Source organism: Eublepharis macularius, chromosome 3 (genome assembly GCF_028583425.1).
Source record: "Eublepharis macularius isolate TG4126 chromosome 3, MPM_Emac_v1.0, whole genome shotgun sequence".
NCBI lineage: Eukaryota > Metazoa > Chordata > Lepidosauria > Squamata > Eublepharidae > Eublepharis > Eublepharis macularius.
In genome coordinates this window covers 169309009-169335283 of record NC_072792.1, presented here as the reverse complement: position 1 = coordinate 169335283, position 26275 = coordinate 169309009, and positions in this window count along the sequence as shown.

Sequence of the window (26275 nt, the reverse complement as noted above, 5' to 3'; positions counted from 1 at the left end):
GCATGAGCTATACGCAGTAGTATAGGCCACAGCTCCTAAACCTACATAGCCGAGCCCTACTTACAGCAGCAGTAGGGTTGCCAGACCTCAGTAAGGGCAGCGGATCCTCCACTCCTATCCTCCTCCCCCCACCCTGCCACCAGGCCAGCAGGTGAAAAGCCGTGGGAACTGGCCTCCTGGAGGGCACTCCCAGCATGGTGTGACAACATCTCTCCCAAGACTGACATTATTGTACAGGCCCTGGGAGTGCTCCCAGGCATTGCACTGGGCTAATTCAACCCATTTGGAGGCCCAAATTGGCTCAGTGCAAAGCTCAGGAACACTTCTGGGGCCTGTGTGATGACATCACTCCCGGAAGTGACATCATTGCACCATGCCAGGAGTGTGCACATGCTTTGCACCCATGTGAGAAGACACTTAAGAGCGGAACTACAAGTGACAAAAGGCACAGATTGGAAACTTGTCAGTTTCACTCAAGTTTTGATGGGAAATGCAGGCATCCTAGTCTTGCAGCTTGGCTCTCTGTCTGCTGTCCAATGGACTTTTCAACTGTCACTTGTCCAACATTCCACCAAGCTGCCTACATTTCCCATCAAAACTTGAGGGAAGCTGACAAGTGTCCAACCTGTGCCTTTTGTCACTTGTGGTTCCGCTCTAAGGTAAGTGCCGGGTCCCCTTTCCTACCAGGCGGGTAAGGGGACCTGGCAACCCTAAACATCAGGCAGCATGAGCTATACACAGTAGTATAGGCCACAGTCCCTAAACTTTCACCCAAGCAGCTCACGCTCTGAAGTCTTCGTTTTGACCTTATCCAGCACCAATGGCTATTATAATAAAAGGCAATTAAAACTAAAGACATTTTTTAAAGTCTTATTTTTGAAGTTGCCATCCTAAGCAGAGTTAAACTATTCCTTGGCCGTTTCCACACTACTCACCTTCATCCAGAACGGGATGCAATGTCGCAAAAAGAACGCGGAAGATAGCGTCTTCTCACACGAGTTTTGCGCAACGTCACGCAAAACTCGAGCGAGAAGACGCTATCTTCCGCGTTCTTTTTGCGACATTGCATCCCGTTCTCGATGAAGGTGAGTAGTGTGGAAATGGCCCGTGTCTGTTCATGTCCATGGACTTAGAAGGGGATAACGCTTAGGATAGCACAGTAAACCGCTTTTTCCAACAAGAAGAAAATACAAGGCAATGTAGAATGCTGATAAAATCATCCCACTAAAGCATAATTAAAGCACTATTAAAACCATCATGGTAGTAATACCATTAACATCCATTCAAGCAATTTATGCTCAGCATTTTTACAGTTTTCCTCGTCTGCAAGTTTTAAAGGATCATATTCTTTTTAAAAAAAAAAAAACCCTCATTTGACAGCCTGTTCACAGTCTGTAGTATGTGGCACCACCATATTCATGTTGATTTAATTCATTTCTAACTGTATACAGGGCTCATTTTGAGGGGAAACGTGCAGGAACACAGTTTTGGTAGTTCCCCAAAGGGGTCACATGTCAGGTGGCCCTGCCCACCTGACTCTCAGCCATTTTGGGCCTGTTTTGGCCTGGATTGGGGCTGAAATGGCCTGGATCAGGCCTCTGACGGATGGTGGATCACTCTCCCGCTCAGCAGCGGCCCGATCCTGACCATTTTGGGCACCTTTTTGTCCATTTTCAGCCCCTTTTTGCCATTTTGGGCCCAATTTCAGCCCTGAATGGCCAGGATTGGGTCCAAAACAGCCTGGGGATAAGTGATATCAGGGGGCGTAGCATATGCAAATCAGTTATGCTAATGACACATTTCTGGTGATGTCAAGGGGTGTGGCATATGCTAATGAGTTATGCTAATGAGATTCTCCAGCTCTTTTTCTACGAAATGACCCCTGACTGTATATAATATGCACACATGAGTTTCAGTTGCCGACTTAGGGCTGTTTATGAGTTTTCAGCACAATCCCGAAGAAGTTGTCTGTGGAAAGAAAGTGAGCTGTTCCTAAAATCTCAGTTCAGGGAAGGCTCAGAAAGGGCTTTCTTTTCACGTTCGGCGGCATCTCCGCATGTCCAAGATATAGGAAGATCTCCGTATCTAAAAGATATTTTACTCTAATGAAAATAGGCACAAGCAGTGATGCGTCTTATCTAGAGTCAACCACTGGAAGAACCTGAGTTTGTTGGTTTGTTTCCAGCTCACAGGCAACAGTAAATTCAATCCACAATCCACTAATTCTTCAGCAGTTCCATTGGGTTTTATGAAAACTACTTTGGAGTCAGTTGGTTGTGGGTTGTGGCATTTTCTCCAGCTTCTGAAGAGTCAAAGTGAACTCAAATAGGACATATGGATTAGGACACATGAAGCAAATTTCCATAGCAACATAAGCAGCAAGCAATGTGTCAATTCCCAGAAGACCCCATGCTGGAGGTGGATTCTGGCATGGCAGATGGTTAACAGTGGTAACGCTGGTAACAGTGCTGATCTGTTATTTGGGGGAGAGGATGAAACCTGGATCCAGCTTTTCCCTTCCCATCTTGCTACCTGAACAAACAACCAGCACTGTCTCCAAGAATCTAATGCACACCGTTGTGGATCTTGGACAGGGGATGTTTTTAAATTACTCAGCAGGGTTGATTGGTTGGTTGAGAACACTTCTATACCATACTCTTAGCATAAGCTGGATAATACACAGGTTTGGCACCCACACAGTATGGGTGAAGCCATGGCTCGATGGTAGAGGATCCATTTTCCATGTAGAAGGTCCTAGGTTCAATCCCTGCATTTTCAGTTAACAACAACAACAACAACAACAACAACATTAGATTTATATACTGCCCTTCAGGACAACTTAACACTCACTCAGAGAGGTTTACAAAGTATGTTATTATTATCATCCCCACAACAATCACCCTGTGAGGTGGGTGGGGCTGAGAGAGCACTGAGAGAGCTGCCTGTGACTGACCCAAGGTTGGCCAGATGACTTCAAGCAGAGGAGTGGAGAATCGAACCTGGCTGTCCAGATTAGAGTCCTGCTGCTCTTAACCACTACACCAAACTGGTTCTCTTAAGAGGATCAAGTAGCAGGTGATGTGAAAGACCTCTATATGAGATCTTGGAGACCTAAAGCCAGTCAGAATAGACCAGACTGACCTTGGTAGACTGATGGTCAAACTCAATACAGGGAAGTTTCATGTCTTCATAAATCTTTCAAGTAAGCTTAGGTGTGAATCTAAAACATGTAATAAGTGAAACAACCTTGAAGGCTTTTATTCAGCCTATGTCAAATGTATTCGCACAACCGCCTATTGCTACACCAGAGCTGGATTGAAGCACAGTTGCTTCAATAGATTTCTTTTCAAAATTTCTGAACCAGCTTTTTTTTCTGAACTTCAACACAGTTTTCTTCGGTGTAATTCTTGGGGAAACAGTGCTTTGATACAACACACTATGTTATGACAATAATGATTAAGAATTGACATTCAAAAAGTAGCTCTCAATATCCAGGTGACAAAGACGTTGAGTTAGCATTTTCAAGAGAGAAATGTTCAGTCAAAGCATCATTTGGTAAATATTTATGCACTTGGTTAATGATAATAATGAGAGGGTTTTTTTAACAATTACAGTTTTTGCATTTTTGCCATTAATAGACATTTATTGGTGCCATCACATCATTTGGCACAAATTAGAGCTGCTATTAGTGAGGGATTAGTGGGGGGGATGGGTTGGGTAGTGGCTGAGGATGTGGCTCAGTGACAGACTATCTACTTGGTATGCAGACGGTCCCAGGTTCAAACCCCGGCATCTCCAGTTAAAAAAAGACCAAGCAAGAGGTGATCTGAAAGACCTCAGCCTGAGACTCTGGAGTGCAGCTGCCAGTCTGAACAGATAATACTGACTTAATGGACCAATCATCTGATAAGGCAGCTTCTTGTATGTTCCCCTTCTGAAATCAAAACAAATTCTAATATCTGAACCAACCCACACGACAGCTGCAGGTGGTAACAGTAGGGGTGCTACAGAATTGCACAGTGTCACCACTTTAACTAGAAAATCTCCAATTTAATTTTGTTTCACTTTTATGAAAACCAAGCCCATCAGTCTAATTGCTGTTTCCTTGTACTGATTTTTTCCCCTTTGCATTTAGGCATTTTTAATTTTTTGTTGTTTTGCATTATATTAGGATATGGAATCATAGAATGATAGAATCATAAACTTGGAATATCCAGGGTCCAACCTCCTGCACGATGCAGGAAATTCACAACTACCTCCCCCACCCCCATCCCCAGTGACCCCCTGCTCCATGCCCAGAAGATGGCAAAAAACTTCCAGGATCCCTGGCCAAACTGGCCTGGAGAAAATGGCTTCCTGACCCCAAAGTGGTGATTGGCATTACCCTGAGCGTATAAGAAGGGGCCATGAGAACTAAGCACTGGTGCCACCATTCCGGCCCTCCCTCTCATGAGTCATGACCTGCCTAGGTTCACAGAAGCAGCATGTGAATAGTAAATAAAGAGAGAGTCAATGTGATGTAGTGATTAGTGCTGAACTAAGCTCTGGGTGACCCAAGTTCAAATCTCCATTCTGCCATGAAGCTTTCTGGGTGACTGGGCCAACTGCCCTTTCTCTCTCATCCTTACTTACCTCACACGGTTGTTGTAAGGACAAAACAGAGGAGAACCATGTCCACCATGCTCTAGATTTTTTAAAAAATTGTAAAAGTGTTACACAAGAAACCATAAACTGAGAACATGAACAATTAAAATGTGAAGTGAAAAGGATCACAACAGAAACATGCAAAATGAAAAGGTTGTATTTGTACATCCAGTACAACACTACAGCCAGTTTGGTGTAGTGGTTAAAAGCGTGGGACTCTAATCTGGAGAGCCGGGTTTGATTCCCCACTCCTCCACTTGAAGCCTTGGGTCAGTCACAGCTCTCTCTGAGCTCTCTCAGCCCCACTCACCTCACAGGGAGATTGTTGTGGGAATAATAATAACATACTTTATAAACCACTCTGAGTGGGCAGTAAGTTGTCCTGAAGGGAGGTATATAAATTGAATGTTGTTGTTGTTGTTGTTGTTGTTGTTGTTGTTGGAGTATGTAGGGTTGCTGTTGCTGGCGGAAAATAAAAACACTGCTACCCGCTGTGCCGGTACGTCATCTCTGGGTACAACCTGGAAGTGACTACAAGTAGCTCTAGGAATTGCTGACATCACATGCCTCTGCTCATCCCACCCCCCAAAGCCTCCCACTGGTTGTCAGCCTCAGTCTGGCAACCCTAGAAGACCCCTTTCAAAACCCCTTTGGACTGAACCCAGTGCTTGCAATCATGAGGTCTGGAAGCTTTTTAAAGAAGGCATGTATTTTACCACTTTACTCAGTGGTCCTTCCTTCCGCCTAAGGAGCTTTCCTGCACTTAAAGCCAGTTTGGTGTAGTGGTTAAGAGTGGCAGGACTCTAATCTGGAGAGCCGGGTTTGATTCCCCACTCCTCCGCTTGAAGCCAGTTGGGTGACCTTGGGGCAGTCACAGCTCTCTCAGGGCTCTCTAAGCCTCACCCACCTTAACAGGGTGATTGTCATGAAGATAATTATAACACACTTTGTAAACTGTTCTGAGTGTGGCATTAAGTTGTTCTGGAGGGCGGTATATAAATCTAATGTTGTTGTTGTTGTTGTTGTTGTTGTTGTTGTTGTTGTTGTTGTTGTTGTTGTTGTTGTTGTTGTTGTTGTTGTTGTTGTTGTTGTTGTTGTTAAATGGCTTTCCCTGCCATTTAAGTTGGAGGAAATCTTCCTAGTTTGGAAGGAAGCTTCACACTTTAGTAAGTGGAAGAGTACAATACATACCAGTAATTCCTGATATTCCATTTAAAAAAAAAATTATATTCAAATATCAGTATCACTGAATTAAGCCATCACAGGTTACCCTGCGGGCGAACAGTAACAAAAAATATAATTGAAACCTAGATGTGAAAACGAAACAGACAGGTAGCAAAGCTACCTAGCACATAACTGCTAAGTGTTTAGATCAGCTCCTAAATCCCTGTCACTGTAATCAACCACAAAAAAAAATGATTTTCTTCAGGCCTGTTTGCAACCTTACCTGTCAGGTAGGTTAGGCTGAGAGCCAGTATTTGGCCCAAGGTGAGCTTCCATGGCAGAATGGGAATTAAAAACTGGGGTTTCCATATTCTAATCTGAGACTCTGACCACTGCACCACGCTACACCATGCTGGCTGTCAAGTCAACGATCTTTACAGCAGTATAGTCTGTGGTCTCTACTGCTGGTTATTGGTTTTAAAGTTATATGTATTTTAAATTACTGTACTGATTGTAATCCGTCCTGAGCCTGCTGATGCGGGGAGGGTGGAATATAAATTGAATTAAATAAATAAATAAATAAATACTGTGTATAACTCAAGCTGCCTGTTGTTGTAAATAGGGCCCTATTATGTAATTTTTGCATCATATAACATGTCATGTTAATACTTATAGTTTTGCTTCAGTTCTGTTTTCAGATTTCTGGTTGATTCCAGATTTCTACAATACATATCATATCACATCATTTATTGGATGCCCCATCCTGTTGATTGTATTTGATTTACTCTGTGTAGTCTACTTTGCCCTGACCTGGATAGCCCAGGCAAGCTTGATCTCATCAGATCTCGAAAGCTAAGCAGGGTCGGCCTTGGTTAGTAATTGGATGGGAGACCTCCAACAAAGACCAGGTTTGTAGAGGCAGGCAATGGCAAACCACCTCTGTTAGGCGCTTGCCATGAAAACCCCACCAGGTGTCGCCATAAGTCAGCTATGTCTTGACAGCACTCTCCACCACCAATCCACCTTAAGTCCCACTGAGAAAGGAGGACTACCAATAACACAGAGAGAAAAATAAATAAATCTGGATAAATAAATCTGGAGAAGAACATATAGAAAAAAGAGTTCTGATCAATCACCTCGGTCCACGTTACGCAAGGCTTACAGGTGATTAAATCAGCTTATTCAATTGATCCTGGCTGCACTTTGGGGGCCAATGTATCTTCTGAATACATCTGAATCTGTCTTCTACAGAGTCAGGTCATCGGTCTATCTTGTCTAGTATTGTCCACTCTGATTGGCAGCTGCTCAGGAACTGATATTTCCTAGCCCTGGTGCCTGGAATTCATCCTGGGATCTTATCTTTGCAAAGCCTGAACCCTACTATGGAGATGCGGCTTTTATCCAAAAGGGGAAAGCAGGCATGCTCCAGTCAAAAGGAGAGGGAACAGATGCAACATGCCCGTGGTGGCCGGATCCTGTTAGGAATGAAGCTGTGAGTTGAAGTTTGCAGAGGCTCTTCAAAGGGCAGCCTCGCCTAATGCATATTCTGGCAATGCAGCCTAGAGGCTACCATCGTGTGTTTCAGAGCCCCTCAACCCTTGATGCAGCTCAGAAAACCAATACGCACAGAGTAGCAAGGAATCTACTTCCCTGAATATGCTCCATAAAGGGTTGGCTGCCATCCATCGAAAGACTCTTAGCCGAAGCATCTGAGAAAGGCAAGGTAAGATGCTTTCCCATAATAGAGTCAGTGCTCTTATCTAAAGTGAATCGACAGAAGAGGCGCATCATTTATGCCTGGTGAATGAATGGATACCTCAACAACACAATGCATTCTTTTCAAGAGGTGTCTTTGAATGGAAATACTGACTTCAGATTCACGCAGGGAGGGGACCCATCCCTAATCAGACATTATAGCCAACGTGATAATATCTGAGCGGTTTCAAACACTTTCTTTAAGCTGTGGAATGAGATCCTTGAATCACTTTTTGTAGTGCGATTCAGGGAATACTGTTGGCTTCTTTAAGATACTTCTTCAGTTGGGTATGAAAGCTGTTATTATTAGAGGAAACTGATCAGATAATCTTCTGCTTAGGGTTTTGGACGAGAGGAATTAGAGTCCAATCCCTTGTTTCCGGTTCCCCTATTTTCATTCTCTTTCAATATACGTGTTTTTAACTTGCTGCATAACCACAGAAGTGAGGCAGGGTGGGAAACGGAAGATGTTCATACACACAAAAGATGACTTTTGGCTCTAAGCCAAGCTACAAGCACAGAGAAACTACATCGTACAACGTCCCTAGGATTCTATTTAGACTGCTGAAGGGGAATATACATTTGAAAACTTTCTAATTGCTCCAAGATGGATATACCTCCTTCCCAGGGAACCCCTAAAATAAGGACTAGCTAAAAGGAGGCTGTGACAGACAATGTGAAGAACTTCCTGTCACAATTTCCTGCCTGCCCCATTGCACTGGGGTTCCCAGAAGGAATTAAGAAGGTTCTGGAATAGAAACTGAGCCAGGATAAAAACCCACTAGGCCTGGATGGAGACCAAGGATGAGATAAACTGACAAGAACCAGTTTGTTTACTTTTTAAAGGAACAAGAATGAAGTTCGTTCAAAAAACAAAAGTCATAACAACTGAGGTGAATATTAACAATCAGCAAGGAGATGGGAGATTTCAAGTTTTAAGCTGTGTGTATCAAGGGAGGAAACCCCTTTCCTGGGAAGGTTTATAACATACAAGTACAGCATTCTGTGGCATTAGACCCAGCAGACCTTGCTGTAGCAGGAGAAAGCCTTTTTACACTCAGACACGGAAGCTTAAACCAAAAAGCTGATACCTATACAGATCTTTATTCCACGTTCCTGTTACCCTAACCCTTCAACAACCTTTCTCCCTCAATAGCGTCCAACTTTCCGCTGTCTAAAGCTCCAACTGCCAGAACTTTAACCTCGTCTCCCAGAGTGCAGCTCCTATGTGCTTGTTCAGAACGCCACTCTGCCCAGCGCCTGAGCTGACAGGATAATTTTCACTACCTTGCTTGACACAGAAGTCTTTGTTAACTTTCAGCTATGAGAATGTATGATTCACCTGCAAGGCAGGTGTAAACACCACAGAATTCTGGTAATTTTGAATTAGCAAAAAACTGGGCTTTTATTCTGTTTTCTATAGTCTGCGCTTATTTTCCTGGGCTCCTCTCATTTGAGCTTTTTTCAGACACTCGTTTTGGTGCTCCAAGTGCACAAAAAGACACCATGTCTTGCGCCATACGCAATCCTCCCAATAAATGCCGTCATCATTTTGTGTGAATGGAACACATGTATTTTCTTTTAATTTTTTAATAATTTTTTATTTCAGTTAATAAACTCACAAATATAAAACATGAACTACAATCGTGCAGTCATACATCTACAATCGTCCATTCTATGATTGTCTACAATCATCTACATCATACATAAAACATAAACACAGTCATCTAAATCATACAAAAAACCCTATAAAACATAAACTCCAATCATTTCAATCATATAATTATCAATCAAATCATATATCTATATAGAACTTCCCTATATATGTTCTTAATTTTTCACTTCTATTTAAATATCTTTATTCTATCTTTTCTGCCTGTCTTCTTATCTAATAATGATTTCATTACAAACATATATTGCCAATTTTTTAACACGTGTATTTTCCATCTGTGTTGGTATTCAGTATGCACAGCAGCCGCCTTGAGCGCTGAGGTGCCACAAGGGGCACTGGGGGTGGGGGCACACGCTGCAGAGCTGGTGGCGGCAGCGCTGGCAAATGAGTGGGAGGGATGGGAAGCCGCCCTCACGTCGCCCCGGCCACCTGCTGCACCTGGCCTGCAGCTGCTGCAGCCTCCTAGCCCCCCTGCCCCACACTGCCGCTGCCACTACATGCACCTCCGGCCGGGCACAGCAGCTGTGGGCCAGGCACAGCAGATGTCCATGGCGGGGCATGGAGCAATGGAGCAGGAGGGCTGGGAGGATGCACGTGTGCCTCCCCAGCCACCCACAGCGCCTGGCCGGGAGCATGCGCCAGTGGCAGCAGCGTGAGGCAGTCTGAGCGGGCAGCCTCCCAGCCCTCCCACCCAGCCTCCCCACACCACCATCAATACACAGCTGCAAGCCAGGCGTGGCAGGCAGCTGGGGCAGTGTGGGGCATCCAAGCAGGAGGGTTAGGAGACCACCCGTGTGCCATCCCAGCCACCCGCCGCAGCAATGGGGCTAGCTTGCAGCGGCGTGCTGCATGATGATGTCACATGCAGTGACATCGTCACGCAGTCCAGGTGCGCGCGTGTGCCCTGCATGCTTGTAGCAACAGACCTGAAACTGCCCCTGGCCTCAGGCACCAGAAACCTTGGCGCCAGCCCTGAGTATGCACCAAGATGTTCTGGAGGCCATACGTGCATGGAATTTATAGGCATCGCCCCATTCTCACAAAATGGAGACCATGGAAAGCGGAAGGATCCCACATAGAATGAGAATCTAATCATATTGTATGAGGATAAGACCAGAGAAAATAAATAAAGAAGGAAAGAGAGGAAGAAGAAGGAAGGAGAGAGGAGAATGGAAGAAAGAAGAGAAGGAGGGGAGGGGAAAGGAATAGAGAAGAAGGAAGGAAAAAAGAAAGGAAAGAGAAAAGGAAGAAAAAAGAAAGGAAAGAGAAAATGATTACTAGAACAGAACAGACTAGGCTTACAGGAAAATTAGGTCTAAAATAACAAAAAGAAGCTACAAAGACGAATGCACGGTAGAGATCGAAAATGAACATAATACATTGTCATATATGTTTTATATTACCTGCCTTGATACCCTCCCCCTACCATCTCGTGGTGTTATGTTTATGTTTATGTATCCTTATTATAAAAAGTATATGCAAAAAAGAAGAAGAATGTGCTCCCATGTTTGGAGCACAGAATGTCTTGAAAGAACTTCAGTGTGCTTAGAATGCACTTCTATAAAATGGATTGTTGCTAAGCTTCCACCACAGGCTATCTAGTCAGAGAATACTACTTAAAATTGAGGAATGGTTAAAGAGGAGGAGGCAGTTGACTTGCTGGAAACAAATTACTTGCCCGGTTCTCCATAGGGCAGAGAAGCAACATTCTTTGTCTCACGTACACACATACACCCAGGACTCTTCTGGTCCAACCAGTCTAGACCACAAAGAGTTAACCCCCAAGGTTCTGCCTGAGAGCAGAGGATCCAAAGGGATGAAGAGTCATGGAGTCTTTCTACACGAGACATCTGACACATGAAGAACACGTGTCGGAGATGCAATTTTAGCCCGGAAGGGTAGTTTAAAAAGAAAGAGCCAGTGGCAGGGCAAAGGCTTTGCTATAAACTGGAGCTGTGTAAAGGGGCTATGAAATGCCAGAAAGGAAACTTCAGCCCATTAGAACCTCTCCAGGTCCAAGCCCGGCTCGGGAAGGCAGCTCCAGCCCATTTCCAATCCTTGCTGCCCTCTGGTTGTGATCCCACACCTTTTTAGACTGGAGAGATGAAATTGACAGAGCCTTTGAGGAGGCAAAGATGAAATTAACAAACTCTCTGAGGAGCAATCTCCGCTGGCTCTATCTTTTTAAACTACGCTTCCCAGCTAACATTCCCTCTCCCTACACTTGACAAACACATGCCGAGGGATCTTGTGTAGAGACACTCATAGAGAATCATGCAGAAAGCCTCTTCAAAGGCATGGGACCAGACTACTGAATCTTCCTCGCCAGAAAAAGAGGCCAATTTCAGTCCACCCACAGGCTTTACCGAAGCAATATCTAAGATATAGTACTGTTGGCTCCAGGTCCAGTGACCTGACTCCTGCCGTGATTCCTAGGCCTTAGCCTTGACCAAGGCAGCATCCCACACAAGATCCTGCAGTCCTTCACAGACACTTCTCAATTCAAAAGAAAAAAATACGCTCCGGTGCTGGCCATTACATCTTGAGAATTGCACAAGATTTATCAGCATAATCATACCCGATAAAAGTGTCAAAGTTCAAAAGGTGACTGTCATATCCAGTAACTGCGGCTATGAATTATTAGAAATGTGTCAGAAGTAATGAAAGAAACAACAGGATGCAATTGTCCATTGCTTCCATTAATATGTTTATTAGCCTCTGCAAATGATATGAAAGACCAGAAAGGGGCGGAATTCACATTTAATGTTGGTTCCAACTAGGGTAGTCTTGGCAGATATTGGAAGCCATAGAAAATTGTAGAGGAATTATTGTTTAAATTATAGGGTGCGGCAGCAATGTCAAAAAATTAGCCACTTATCTGTATGTTAAGACGTATCACAAATATGTTTAATGACAGATGGTTAACGTTATAAAAAAAAACAGTTGGAACAAAAGATATAGCAGACATTGGAGAAAGAAAATTATCTCAAATTTATTCTCATCCTGTATATACATAAGACGTTAAATATATTGTTTATACCATGATCTGTTGATATTTCCTAAAGCATTATTTTCATTAAAATCCGACAAAATGAAAAAGGATGGTATGTGATCACTATCTGATTGATAAGGGGCTGTCCCCCAGGGCATCAGAAATGGGCAAGGTCTCAGTAATATTTTCCAATATAAATAACAACATTAAAATATTAAGAATTGTGTTTGCCAGTGGGGACCAAAACAGTTAGATCTGTATCAAGCGATTAACACACTTCTAGTGGCTTCCGTATTAACTATGGAATAGTTAAGATCCATCACTTTGAATTGTGCCCCAAACCAGATGGACATTTTCCAGCACCATCTTGTATCCCCTGCATAATCCCCAAAAATAGCCCGGCCACGGCATTGTGCACCAATCAAAATTTCCAGACAGTTTTCAAAGGAAGCCCCACACAAAGTGCATTGCAGTAGTCCAACCTGGCCAAGATCAAAGCACGAATCACCTCGGCCAGGTTGTGCTTTTGGACGAAGAGCCTGTAGCTGGTATATCAGTCAAAGTGATAAAGGTGCCAGGGAGGAGATTGGTCCTGGTAGACAGTATTCAGTCTCCCCCCATGCCGTCCCTGTGCATTTTTCAAAAGACGCACAGTACAGTGCACCCAAAGGGGCTAGGCAGTTCTGGGCCCACTGGACCGTCAGGGATACCCACCACAGTTGAGACTGAGATGTGTTTCTCAGCTGCCCTGGAGAATGTACAGGCACAGACCTTGCATTTGAACTATGCATGCTGCCAATATGAACACATGCTTGGCATACAAAAGGCAAAACCTATCTCTCTCTCTCCCTTTCAACAGTAACAGAAACACAAACAAATTCTAAGACTACGTCTACCCTAGGGAAATCCATGCGGGTCAGCAGCATGTTGGCTGCCTTCCCTACCATTTCAGCTCTTTCTTCTGCAGATTCTAGTCACATCGTCACTATTTGATAACTCTGTTACTGTAAAGTCACCTTGCACATCTCTTCCCGAACCTCGCCAGTTGTTATTTTTTTAAGAAGTATGTACCCAACCTCATTGCTAAGCTGATCTCTTCTCAGTTTCTTTGCTGATGAATTTTACTGGTATTTGGAAATAGATGTGCGTTGTGTACCAACAAGTCTGCTGGCTATTTTACATGACAAATCGTGCCGGCACTGAGAAACAGCAAGCTCAAAATAACCGCTAGATTAAGTGGAATGAATGGCTGAGCTATGTGCATTGCTCAGACAGGAGCGTCCATTTCCTCACCCTCCGGTTCATTTTGAATTCATTCTGCTGATAAGAATAGTGAGTGCATGAGAGTCTCGGGGAACGGGGCATAATATATCTGTGTCGGTTCCTAATCCAAACAAAAGACACTGAGATGAAAAATACCATACATTAACCGCACAATAGTAATCTGTTAGGGTAAAATGTTGTGCCACTGTCCTCTAGATGCTAAGTAAGAGAGTTGAAAACACATAGCTTGTCAACTCATAAGCAGCCGCCGTTAGTTCTTGCATCACCGCACGCGATGGAAGGGTTCCTCCTTCTGCCTGCCTTTAACCAGCACACTTATCAGATTACTGAGCAGACACAAAACCAATCCCATGGCATGTTTGGACTTTTAAACGTGCAAACCTTTGAGCAGGTATTTTTTTAAAAAAGAGAGCAGTCCTTTTCAGACGTGACAAGTGTGCATACTGGGAGCCTACCAACTGCACAGAGAGCCAACCAATGCATGCAGTCACCATGTTATATGAACTGGTGAAACCCGCAGATTTACTATATGTGTAAAGCTCCAGTACATGGGAACTAATGACCGGATTTTGAGGGTGTGCATTCCTGCCTAACAAGGCTGGTAAATATGCATGCAGCACCTGTGAATGTGCCCTGCCCTGGATAGCCCGAGCCTGATCTCATCAGATCTCAGAAGCTAAGCAGGGTCAGCCTTGGTTAGTAATTGGATGGGAGACCTGCAACAAAGACCAGGGTTGTGCAGGCAGGCAATGGCAAACCACCTCTGTTACTCTCTTGCCATGAAAATCCCACCAGGGGTCGCCGTAAGTCAGCTATGACTTGAGGGCACCACACACACACACACACACACACCTGTTAATGCAACATGGTATCTGTGCATATTGGTAGGATTGTGGTAGAACATCTGACAGAGTGATCCAGCATAGTTAGTTTGGGGATTTTCAGCAAAGAAGTCTGATTAAGACACTGAGAGCCAAGCTAGACACAGCTCTGAGACAGCCATCAGTGGATTTCTCACTCATTTTATCTACCCCTCTATATGTCCATCCATCTGTCTCCCTCATTTTTCTCCTGCCCTTCCACCATGGAGCTACAAGGTTATCCCCTCCTCTATTTGATGCTCACATTTAAGCTGAGAGATAATTACTGTCTTAAGAACACATGGAGAACATCATGGCCAACTCAGGATATGAACCCAGCTCTGCCCAATCTTATCTTCAGGAGGTGTGCAAGGCCATCTCATTCGCTGGGGGCTTTTAGTGGGATCTAAACTGGAAGCATCTTGGGTGAGGAGGGAATATAAATAATATTTGTGACCACCTAACCACTACACAGCACTGCCTGTGGTAAAGAGCAGCTTGCGGGGAGGGAGCTGATTCAAACCAGAGACGTCATGGAGGATGCCGGAAACGGGATGGTGTGGTGGAAATGGGTTGGATCCCAGACTATATTTTCTTAATAGAGGGGTGTGGCAGTTCTCATCAATTCTCCCCTCCTGTTGCAGACATCTGATTCACCGTTCATGTTGCTCCTGGGGACCCCCGTCCCCCCAAATCAGCATTTTAAGGATCATTTCAGGCAGCAGTGGGAGGGGGAAGGTAAGGGTGTCCCATTCTACTGACAAAATAGCTATACATTCGCAAAAATTTACTGTGGGATCCAAGCGAACATTTTTTTTTTCCTTCCCAGTATACTACAATGCGGGAACACACAAAGATATTTCACTTAATTAACCTTTGGAACTCAGGGTCACGAGATGGAGTGCTGGCTGATAACTTTAAAGAGCATTAGGAAAATCTGTGTAGAACACTTCAGTCAATGCAAATAACTTTCCTCTTCAGTGGCAATGCATCTGAGAAAACCAGCTAATGGCAGAGAACTTCAGAGGCCTCCTTGATGTGTTTGTAGACAGTCCAGGGGCATATGAGAAACAGAATGCAGGATTAGATCGAGATTTCTTAGGATAGAATGTTCTGACAGATCTACCATAGTTGTACTTCGGAATATTAAGCCGATATACCACACTTCAAAATCTTGTCCCCTTATTCATAAAGAGGATTAATAGAGAGGGGTTCCTTTTGGGATTTCTCTGTTGCCGCATCCTTCAGTATTATTTATGGGGAGATTGGACTACGAAATTGACTATGTATTGTTCTCATTTGTTCTCATGCAATAGCTGTTACTTTCTCCAAAGGTCTTTTATCCTCCAACAATTTATTTATGCAAGCCTGTTTTAAAAATATCACAGTAGATTCAAGTTAAATTCTAGAAATCACAACGGAAAATTAAAATATCAATTATTTACAGTGGTTAATAATTAATGATAGATATACAACACTTTCCAGTTACACAATATCTGGTTATTCCAGAAAATAGAAGAGTTCATCCTAATCAAAGAAACCATTTCCATTTAGGTTATAGCCAGTGGGGCTAAATTCTAGGTTGTTTCCACGAATTTTTAGTTTTCATTAAAAAATAGAAGCAAGTATGTGATCCTTATACGTATGGGACTTTGAGGGCTAGCCAGCAATATGAAATGCTAAGTAAAAAATAGATGCTCTCCTTGCATACAAGCACAAGACACAACTCTGTCTGTCCCTTTCTCCAAAGAGCTCTCGTTATCTTAATTATCCTCACAACAACCCTGAAAGGTAGATTAAGCTGAGAGAGAATGTTGCAATTTGAATTAGTTTGGTGTGAGAGCCAGTTTGGTGTAGTGGTTAAGAGAGCAAGACTCTAATCTGGAGAACTGGGTTTGATTCCCCACTCCTTCACTTGAAGCCTGCTGGGTAACTTTGGGTGAGTCACAGCTTCTCGGAGCTCTCTCAGCCCCACCAACCTCACAGTGTGTTTTGTTGTAGGGATAATAATGGCATACTTTGTAAACCACTCTGAGTGGCATTAAGTTGTCCTGAAGGGCGGTATATAAATCAAATGTGTTGTTGTTGTTGTAGTTAATTCTGAACTTTTTCAGGTCACAGAGGTTACTACACCACATTTCTCAGGCATTTTCATGAGATTTTAGTAAAACCATACATTTCCTAACGAAATCTCAGCCTTTCAGTTACTCAGTTCAAGGATCCAGAGGAGTTAGCCGTGTTAGTCTGTAGTAGCAAAAATAGAAAAATAGAAATCTGACATTAAAAATGGCAACATCCAGAAACCAGTGGGAGAACACTTCAATCTATCAGGACATTCCATCAAGGACTTAAAGGTCACTGTAGTTCAACAGAAACCTTTCAAAAACAGAATCCAATGGGAAACTACTGAATTGGAATTCATATGTAAATTTGACTCAGTCAGGCTTGCATTGAATAGAGACTATGAGTGGTTATCTCATTATCAGAAGTAACTGATCCCATTATCAGAAGCCACTGATTGCATCTACTCCCCCCTCCCCTCGCCACCTATATATGTGACAAGTTTCTTCTTACCCTCCATACATCTGATGAAGAGAACTGTGATTTATTGTCGAAGGCTTTCACGGCCGGAGAACGATGGTTGTTGGGGGTTTTCCGGGCTGTATTGCCGTGGTCTTGGCATTGTAGTTCCTGACGTTTCGCCAGCAGCTGTGGCTGGCATCTTCAGAGGTGTAGCACCAAAAGACAGAGATCTCTCAGTGTCGACACTGAGAGATCTCTGTCTTTTGGTGCTACACCTCTGAAGATGCCAGCCACAGCTGCTGGCGAAACGTCAGGAACTACAATGCCAAGACCACGGCAATACAGCCCGGAAAACCCCCAACAACCATAGAACTGTGATTCTCGAAAGCTTATGCTACAGTAAAGTTGGTTAGTCTTAAAGGTGCTACTGGACTCTTTTCAATTCAAGGATGGCCCCTTCACCAAAATATGAATTGTAGACAAAAAGAAAACTCCCAGTTCAGGGCCAAGCTAGCGTGATGACCTGATCCATTAGCAAGTATCTTGCTTTTTTAAAAATTTAAATTTCACCTACCAAGGCCCTGATTTCATACGTGGCTGTGACCACACACATACAAACACACACACAGTTTGCACAATCTGATCCTGAACAGATCTTAACATCTTCACATCAAGAGCTTCTCTTTTCCCTACTTAATGAAGCTAAGATCCATGACTATCAGGACAAGAATGTTTTCTGTGGTGAGCCTCACGGAATGGGTTGTCAGTTGTAGTATGGACTCTCTCCTCTCTCATTTAATCTGGGCACATTTTTTGGCTGTATTGTTTAGGTGGGCTTTTTCCTGACTTGAATTTAATGGTGTTTACTTGTCTTAATGTTTTAATATGGGCTTTCCTGCATGGATTTTTGGCAATGGTTCTGGTCCCATACTGCTTTAGTTTATCCCCATTTCTTTGCACATTTTTGTGCCTTTAGTTTTTTTCACTTTCAGATACCTAGTCTTTAGAAGTCGCTTGAAGCTTTGGTGATGGGAGGGTAGGGGCATGGAGAACAAACTGAAACTGAATCTGGATAAGACAAAGGCAGTGTTGGCTGGAAAGAAGTGTGTCCCAAAGGGAATAGATTTGCCAGTCTTGAATGGTATGAAGTTAATCAGTAGGTAAACAGTCTGGGAACGCTCTTGGGCCAAGTTTTGTTAGTGGAAACAGCTGGTTGGAGATGTTGCTTGGAGTACTTTCTTTCATGTTAACCTGATTCACTGTCCTAGACTCTGCAAACCTAGCTGCCATCATCTCTATACTGGACTACTGTAATGTGCTCTAAGTAAGGGCTGCCCTTGAAGACCATCAAGAAGCTTCAGTCCGTGCAGAATACGGCTGTTCATTTCCTTACAAGATTTGGCTGTGATGCTCACAAAACACCAAATTCAAAACCACTACAGTGGCTTCTGAGTTCAGTTCAAGGTGTTGGCTTTGATCTTTAATATCCTTCCTGATCTTAGGCCTGCCTATCTAATTGATTGCCTCTGTCTGTATCAATTCCTTGCCAGCAGCATTCCTTGAAGCAGTTCCTCCATGCAGTTCCTCTGCTCCCTCTGGCGTGCTCTACTCTGCCCACAGCCGGGCATTTTTCATTTGTCACCTCTGGGTTATGGAACGGATTGTCCAAAATGGTTGAGAAAGTGGCAGTATTACTAGCCTTTTGTAAAGACTACAAGTTTTGTTCTTCTCTAGCAAGCTTTTTCTTAGAGAGTATTTTTAAGGAGAAATATTGCTTCTTGCTGACAGGTGATTAATCTAGCCTCCTTTCTCCCGAGGGCTTTGTGTTTCGATATATGCTTTGTTGTTCTTTTAATTGCTATCTCTCTCCAGTGGTCACTTATGTGAGCCGCCTCAGGCTATGTAGGGAAAGCAGGATTTAAATATTTTAAATTTACAAAATAAAAAAAATAATCAAAATCCCGAGCTGTGTTAGAAATATATATTATCATTTTGTTAGCCTTTCAGCAAGAGAGCCCTTAATTTAAATTGCTACTGGAGGGCCTTGATGTCTTTTAAAAAAACCTTTCTTGATTATGTTATGTTACTCATACCTCTTTATTAAGAAAATTAATATAAAGTCACAGAACAGCTCAAAAATATACCTTTGCATATTAGTTGGAATCTTCTCTATTGGAAGCCATTTAATTAAATGCATAAATCCTCTAACTGGTGTCAATGTTCATAATTAAATGAGACAATAGCCAAAATCAGTTGGAGCTCAAAATTCAGACAAACGTGGGAACAAAAATTAAAAGAGCTTGTTACGTTGGATATCCAAGTGAGTCACTCTTTTGCACCGATGTGGGAGTAAGTTTATCTTCTCGACTTCATACATACGAAAATTCAATTAAACTCTCAACTATGAATTACAGTACAACAAATATCAACAGCGGATATCATGACCTAATTATTCTGGGATTTCTTTGAAGCAGGGAAATGTCACATTTGAGACACCAGCAGTTAGTCATAATATTCTTTTTTAAACATTTTTTGAAGTTACATGAGGTAGTACATTTACAGAACGATCCTAAAGGGACGGCAAAAGTGTTCAGGGAGCCAACCAGCCATCTCCATCTTGCATGCCCGCTGAAATGATACAAATGTCGAAATGTCTTCCAGTTGGGTGTTTGCCACTCCTCCCAATTTGGTATCATCAGCACATTTAATGAGTAGCCCATTTACCCCTTCATCCAGATCATTGATAAAAATATTGAAAAGTACTGGGCCCAAAACCGAGCCCTGCAGTACCCCACTGGACACCTCCCTCCAATCTGATGAAACACCATTGACCACCACTCTTAGAGTGCGGTCCTCTAACCAATTCCCTATGCACTAAACAGTCCTATGGTCCAGTCCACAGTCTTCCGGTTTACCCATTAGAATGTCATGGGGAGCCTTATCAAAAGCTTTGCTGAAATCCAGGTAAATCACGTTGACAGAGTTTCCACGATCCTGTAAGCTCATCACTAGACATGGGCATGAACAGGGGAAAAAAACTGAACATGGTGTTCGTTGTTCGTTGCCAAATAGTGAACAATGAACACTGACGAACATGATCCTGTCACGAACATGTTCGTTGTTCGTGTGGGCCAGCAGGCTCTCCTCCAGCCATCAAGAACCCTACTACACCACTCCCAGAAACCCTACCTGAGCAGGCAGCAGGAAATGTACCAATAATAAATAATAGCTTGGCCTCAGACCCTGGCAGCAGCCCTGGAACCTGAAGGGGTAGATCCCTATCCCACCACGCACAAACAAAATTCAAGCTCCAATGCACTCCTCTAGTCTCTCTCTCAAAATGTCAACAGCAACTGTCTCTCCCTCACCGTCTGCAAAACCAGAGCTAGGAGCCCCCCTCCCCCCTGCTCTTTGCTTCCTTGTAACAAATTTGGAGCTCCACACTTGAAAGGAAGACCTGCCTATCAAGCTAAATTGGGCTTAGATTGGGGTTTCCAGGGCAACAGCAGGAGTTCAGACAGAGTTCAGGCAGCCCCTGCCTCTGGTTGCCAAGGGAATTGATTGCAGGTGCCAGACTGTCTGGCTTGACGAACAGCAATGAACAGCAACGAACGAGGCTTGCAACAACCACCTGTTCATTTAGAATGGGGCCTCATGAACAGCTTGTCCGCGAACAGCTGATTGGGCTGTTTGTGGCTTTTTTTTTAGTTCGTATTGCTTTCCATGCCCATCTCTACTCGTCACTCGATCAAAGAAGGAAACCAGGTTGGTCTGACAAGATCTGTTGGGGACAAAAACATGTTGACTTCCCCAGATCACTAAGCAGTCCTTCAGATGCTTACAGATCGATCCCTTTAAAATCTGCTCTAATATCTTCCCAGCAACAGAAGTCAGAAACTACCGGCCAGTAGTTTCCCAGGTCATCCTTCTTCCATTTCTTAAAGACTGGGATAACATTTGCTCTTCTCCAATCTTGTGGCACATCCCCAGTCCTCCAGGACACCTTGAAGATGATGGACAGAGGCTCTGCAAGTTCTCTAGAAAGTTCTTTGAGCACTCTTAGGCGCACGCCATCCAGCCCAGGGGATCTGTATTCGTCCAGTGTAGCCAGGTGCCTCTCCACAACCTCTCTGTCTATGTCAACTAGCCAACCAGGTATCCTGTCATGTCTTCTACCATGTCTAAATGAAGAAGGCTGACTGCCCCCTCAGGTGCAGCTCCACCCAAATACCCCAGTCAAATACAGGATGCTGACTACAGCTGCAACCAATCACCTCTCGCTAAACGGTGGCCAATCCCTCTCCTTGGAACCCAATCACTGCTCCTCCAGCACTACATAAACCCTGCCTTACATTTTTTTTTAAAAGACAAAGACTCCACTCACTTTCAGAACAGCTTGGCGGGTACCAGGAGAAGCAGTGGCAATTAGCTAGGGCGTCAGAAAGTGGGGATGCCAAACAAGAGTTAGCAAGCAGCAGCCCTGAGCAGCAACCTTGGCTCCACACAGGGTTGCCAACTCTGGGTTGTGAAATTCATGGAGATTTGGGGGTGATACCTGGGGAGTTTAGGGGAGGGAGGGGTCTTAGCAGTGTATAATACTGTAGAGCGCACCCTCCAAATCAATCTTTTTTTCTAGGGGGAGAGATCTCTGTAGTCTGGAGACCAGTTGTAATTCCAGGAGAGCTCCAGGCTCCACCTGGAGGTTGGAAACCCTCATTTCAGCACTGCTGCCGGCGTGCATTTGGAGTGGTGCTGGCTGCTGGGCCTTTCTTATCTGCCCCGCCTTCTCCTTAGGAGGACCAGGTCCCATTATAGTGGGACACCTCCCGCCCTCCGCTCCAATCCCCCACTGCTGCCAGGTGCAGCAGGAGGAGAAATTGGGGGGTTAAAATGCCGCCGTGACAACATTACAACATCACTTCTAATTGTGTAAGGAGACGTCACACCACAGACTACCATGACACTCTAGCAACCCTCCCTCTTGAAAGCTTATATCCTGGAAATCTTGAGGGTCTTTAAGGTCTTCTACTGCAGACCAACGTGGCTACCCACTCGAAACTGTCAAATATAGAACCCATTGATTCTAGTTCTCCAGATTTGGGGAGGTGAGAACCTGCTGGTAAAAAGAACATTTTGATCTGGCTCATAGAGGAAAATAAGGCAGATGCCAGGCGAGCTTGAAGGGGGAGGGCATTCCAAAGTCAAGACACTACCACTAAAAATGTCCTGCCTGTGATTGAAGCCCACCTCATCTCTGCAGGTATAGGCACAGAGAAGAGTGCTGGAGAACAACTGGGCTGAGCAGTACAAGAAGAGGTAGTCCTTCAGTTCACCCAGAACTTCTACTCCTGGCTCAGAAGCACACTCACGTCTTGCTTGGGGTGTACTTGGCAGGGATCAATGCAACCACTTGACCCCATACAATTCTAACATCTGAAAAGACATCTTTTGAAAACAGAGATATCACACTTTGCTCAAGCTATTGCCGTCTAGGAGTGGAGGGGAGAAGAGCCGAAACCAAGAAGGTGATGTTGAAACTGGCCCAACAGCAATCTGCATGAAAAGATGCCATTTCAGCAAAATAGTTTCTCTGCCTTCACAATTTTGTTGTTCATCATCATCATCTAAAACTGGAGACAAATTGTCGATCGTAACAGCGATCTTCAGCGTGCTCACATTATGTCTGAAAACCATCATTTTTTTTTATCACTTCATTTATTGTCAAGTTCTTACCCAGTCTTGTATTTTCCATTAGGCAATCCAGGCATTTGAAGTCAGTGCGTATGGCCTGCATTAGTGGGATTGATTGTTTATCCATGTCCGTTGGATGTTATCACCCATCCATTATGGAAGCTGGCTTAAGATACCTAGCAGGCTTTGGAGAGCTTTCTTTCTATCACATAACTCGAGCTTTGCAAATTATAGCCCTTAATTGTTTGCCATTACTGACATCTTTTCCTTCCAAGAAAATAAATGCCAGTTGGAAAAACCACTTCCAGTGCTGTGTGCGGAGAGGGCGTCAGGTTCAGAAAACCTAAGATCCTGTTTCAGATGTAGCAGAATTACACTAGTGTGTCAAGAGAGGAGCTGACCTTTTTTTTGTTTTATTAATTGCGAATAATTTTATTTTTTTTTGTAACGGGCAAGTGAATGGCCAATGAAATTTGCCTGGATGACTTTTGATGGCTAGTGGCTGCTAGCTATTAAGAACATAAGAATATAAGAGAAGCCATGTTGGATGAGGCCAATGGCCCATCCAGTCCAATACTCTGTGTCACATAGTGGCCAAAAAACCAGGTGCCCTCAGGAGGTCTGCCAGTGGGGAAGGGACACTAGAAGTCCTCCCACTGATTGCCCTCCCAAACACCAAGAATACAGAGCATCACTGCCCTAAACACACAGAGTTCCATCTATACCTTGTGGCTAATAGCCACTGATGGACCTCTGCTCCATATGTTTATCCAACCCCTCTTGAAGCTGTCTATGCTTGAAGCTGCCACCACCTCCTGTGGCAGTGAATTCCATGTGTTAATCACTCTTTGGGTGAAGAAGTACTTCCTTTTATCCGTTCTAACCCGACTGCTCAGCAATTTCATTGAGTGCCCACGAGTTCTTGTATTGTGAGAAAGGGAGAAAAATACTTCTTTCTCTACCTTCTCTGTCCCGTGCATAATCTTTTAAATCTCTATCATGTCACCCCTCAGTCGTCGTTTCTCCAACACATCCTTCTTGCGTAGATGAGAAACATGGTGCCGTTTTGAATACAGCCAATAAAAGAAACAGGAGTCTCCATTTTGCATGGGGAATGGAACGCCGAGAGCATGCCATCCATGTGTTTTGGGGCAAGCTGCTGTGGCTTCTAAGTCTAGCATGATCTCATGGGTGGTTTACATGCTTCGCCATGCTCAGTGTGTACATTTTCAAATAAACACATTACAACTTTTTTAAAACATCTGGTTCCAACATTTTCTTCTCACGATGCTGACCACTGGAAAATGTTGCTGCCTTGCTGAAACTGCCTACTGCTCAGGGATGGTGAAGGAACAACAGATCACACACAACAAATGTGTAAGCACACATGCACTGAGATCTGTAAACTCTTGAAGGTAAACTACTTTATTTGGCCGTGATCCACCACATGATTTCTACAGGGGTCAGTTCCTACAGATGTCTAGATCCTACAAATAGCCACAGACGAATGTCTTGGCTGCCTCATGAGATCTAGGCTGGGCTTCTGTTTCCATCCCTGTTACAGGCACATAACCCTAAGTTATGACCAGAGGGAAGAGCCAAAGGGAACTGGCTCAGTTCATTTAGGGCCAGTGGAGGAGCTGGAGCTGGAGTTGTGTTGTATATTTTGTTTCTATGACTAAACTATTTGTCTCTCTTCCTTTCTAAGTTGTTCTGAACCTCCACCAGGGAGAAAAGTGGGGTGGAAAATACTTGAATAAATATATAAATATTCAATTTGTGTCCATTTTAGTGTTTCATTGGTGTGCCATATACAGTGGGACACCAAAGGGACTAATGGATGTATAAAATTCAGATTCAAGGTTCTGATATTGACCTATAAGGCCCTGTGCAGACAGGGACCAGCGTATCTACAGGACTGTCTCCGCCCATATATTCCCCAGAAGACACTCCAATCAGGGGACAAACAGCTGTTGGTGGTCCCTGGCCCCAAGGAGGCCCACCTAGCCTCGACTAGAGCCAGGGCCTTTTCGGTCCTGGCTCCCACCTGGTGGAACGCTCTGTCTGCTGAAATCAGGGCCCGGCAGGACCTGCTATCTTTTCGCCAGACCTGCAAGACAGATTTGTTCTGCCAGGCATATAGCTGAGGCTGGGCCTCCGCCGGCCTGGAAAAAGGGGTGTATAAAATCATAATCGTAACCCTTCCTGTGAAGGCTGTCCACCATCCTGTTTTGAATGTGTATTAATATACTGTTGTTTTAATGTTTTAATGTAAATGAATTTTTATTGTATTTTAATATGTTGTTATCCACCTTGAGCCCGCTTGCGGGGAAGGTGGAATAGAAATTTGAAATAAAAAAAATTAAAAAATAATAAAACCGTCCTGCCAGCATTTGTGACATGCCATCCACCTGCATTCTGAAGTGGCAGAGGTCAGGCATCAGAAAAGACAAAAGTCTGAGGGCCAAATTAAACGTGTATTTTGAAAGAGCTGGGTCCAAGTTCCCAGGATACCCAACTTGGGTTTCCCGTAGCCACACAGAATCTGCGGGAAATGGCAGTTAAAAATAAAAGTAAGTCCAAACAGACTTGGAACAGTGCCTCAAGGAGGGCAGAGGGCTTCTCTCTCCCCCCTCAAGCCATTTTCCCATGCAGACACAGAGCTGGGGGGAATTGTTGCCCAATTTTTGCTGCTCCACATGCTAGAACACTTCGCATGGAGCAGCAAAAATGGGGGATAGCAGCAAGTGTCATTCGTCACTTGTAGCTTGGCCCTTCGTTTCTAAGGTGCCACTGGACTCCAATCCTGTTGTTTTACTGCAGATCAGCATGGCTACCCACCTAAAAAACAGTCTTGTACATTTTGGCCATTACCAAAAGAAATCTAAATACCTTACTAGAGAGAATGGCCAGTATATTGCCTATGTTGCTACACTGTTGGCTTGGCTAATGGCTGATGGCTGAAGATAGAGGGGAGCTGCATTTTTGGAAAACCAATGTTGTCTCCTGCAGAATAAACTCTGTGAGTTATAGCAATGGCCCTATAAACTTGAGTAGTATTTTTATATAAAAGTCTTTTATTACTACTTTATAGTTGTGATGTGTTTTGGCTTTTATATTGGATTCTGTTATACCGTAAAGGCTAGTTGCCAATTCAGCAATAAGCTAACTTTTACTTTTTTAAAAAAGGTGCTGTAAACATTGCAAACGGTAGCATCAGTAATCATTTCACACACCTAATAGTTTATTTCTGTGCAGCCCCAGCTCTTTAAACTTCTGTAAACTGTACGGCAGGGCGGGGGCATTTGTATTGGATCGGGACCATGACACTGACTGTGGTGGAGGGTAAACCGTTCTCTCAGCATCCTTGAGTGGAAATACATGTTGCAAATTACCTGGGGATGCTCAAGTGCAGGATTTTTATGGGTGGCCCTCAATTCACATGCAGGCTGAGTCTTGCTCAGCACACGTACATGCCGCTTTGACGGGAGCTCCCTTTATGCGATTGCATTTGCAAGTGAGTAAGAATACCGAGTCAGGAGGACAGAGTTCGAATTCAGCTCTGTTTTTGCAGCAAGAACTCTCAGGGATGGACACTGAATAGCAAGGACTTTAGGCTCCTCTGATTTGCCAATTTGCAATTCTTTAAGGTGTGAGAAGACATCAAGATCTGCATTTCAATGAATGGAT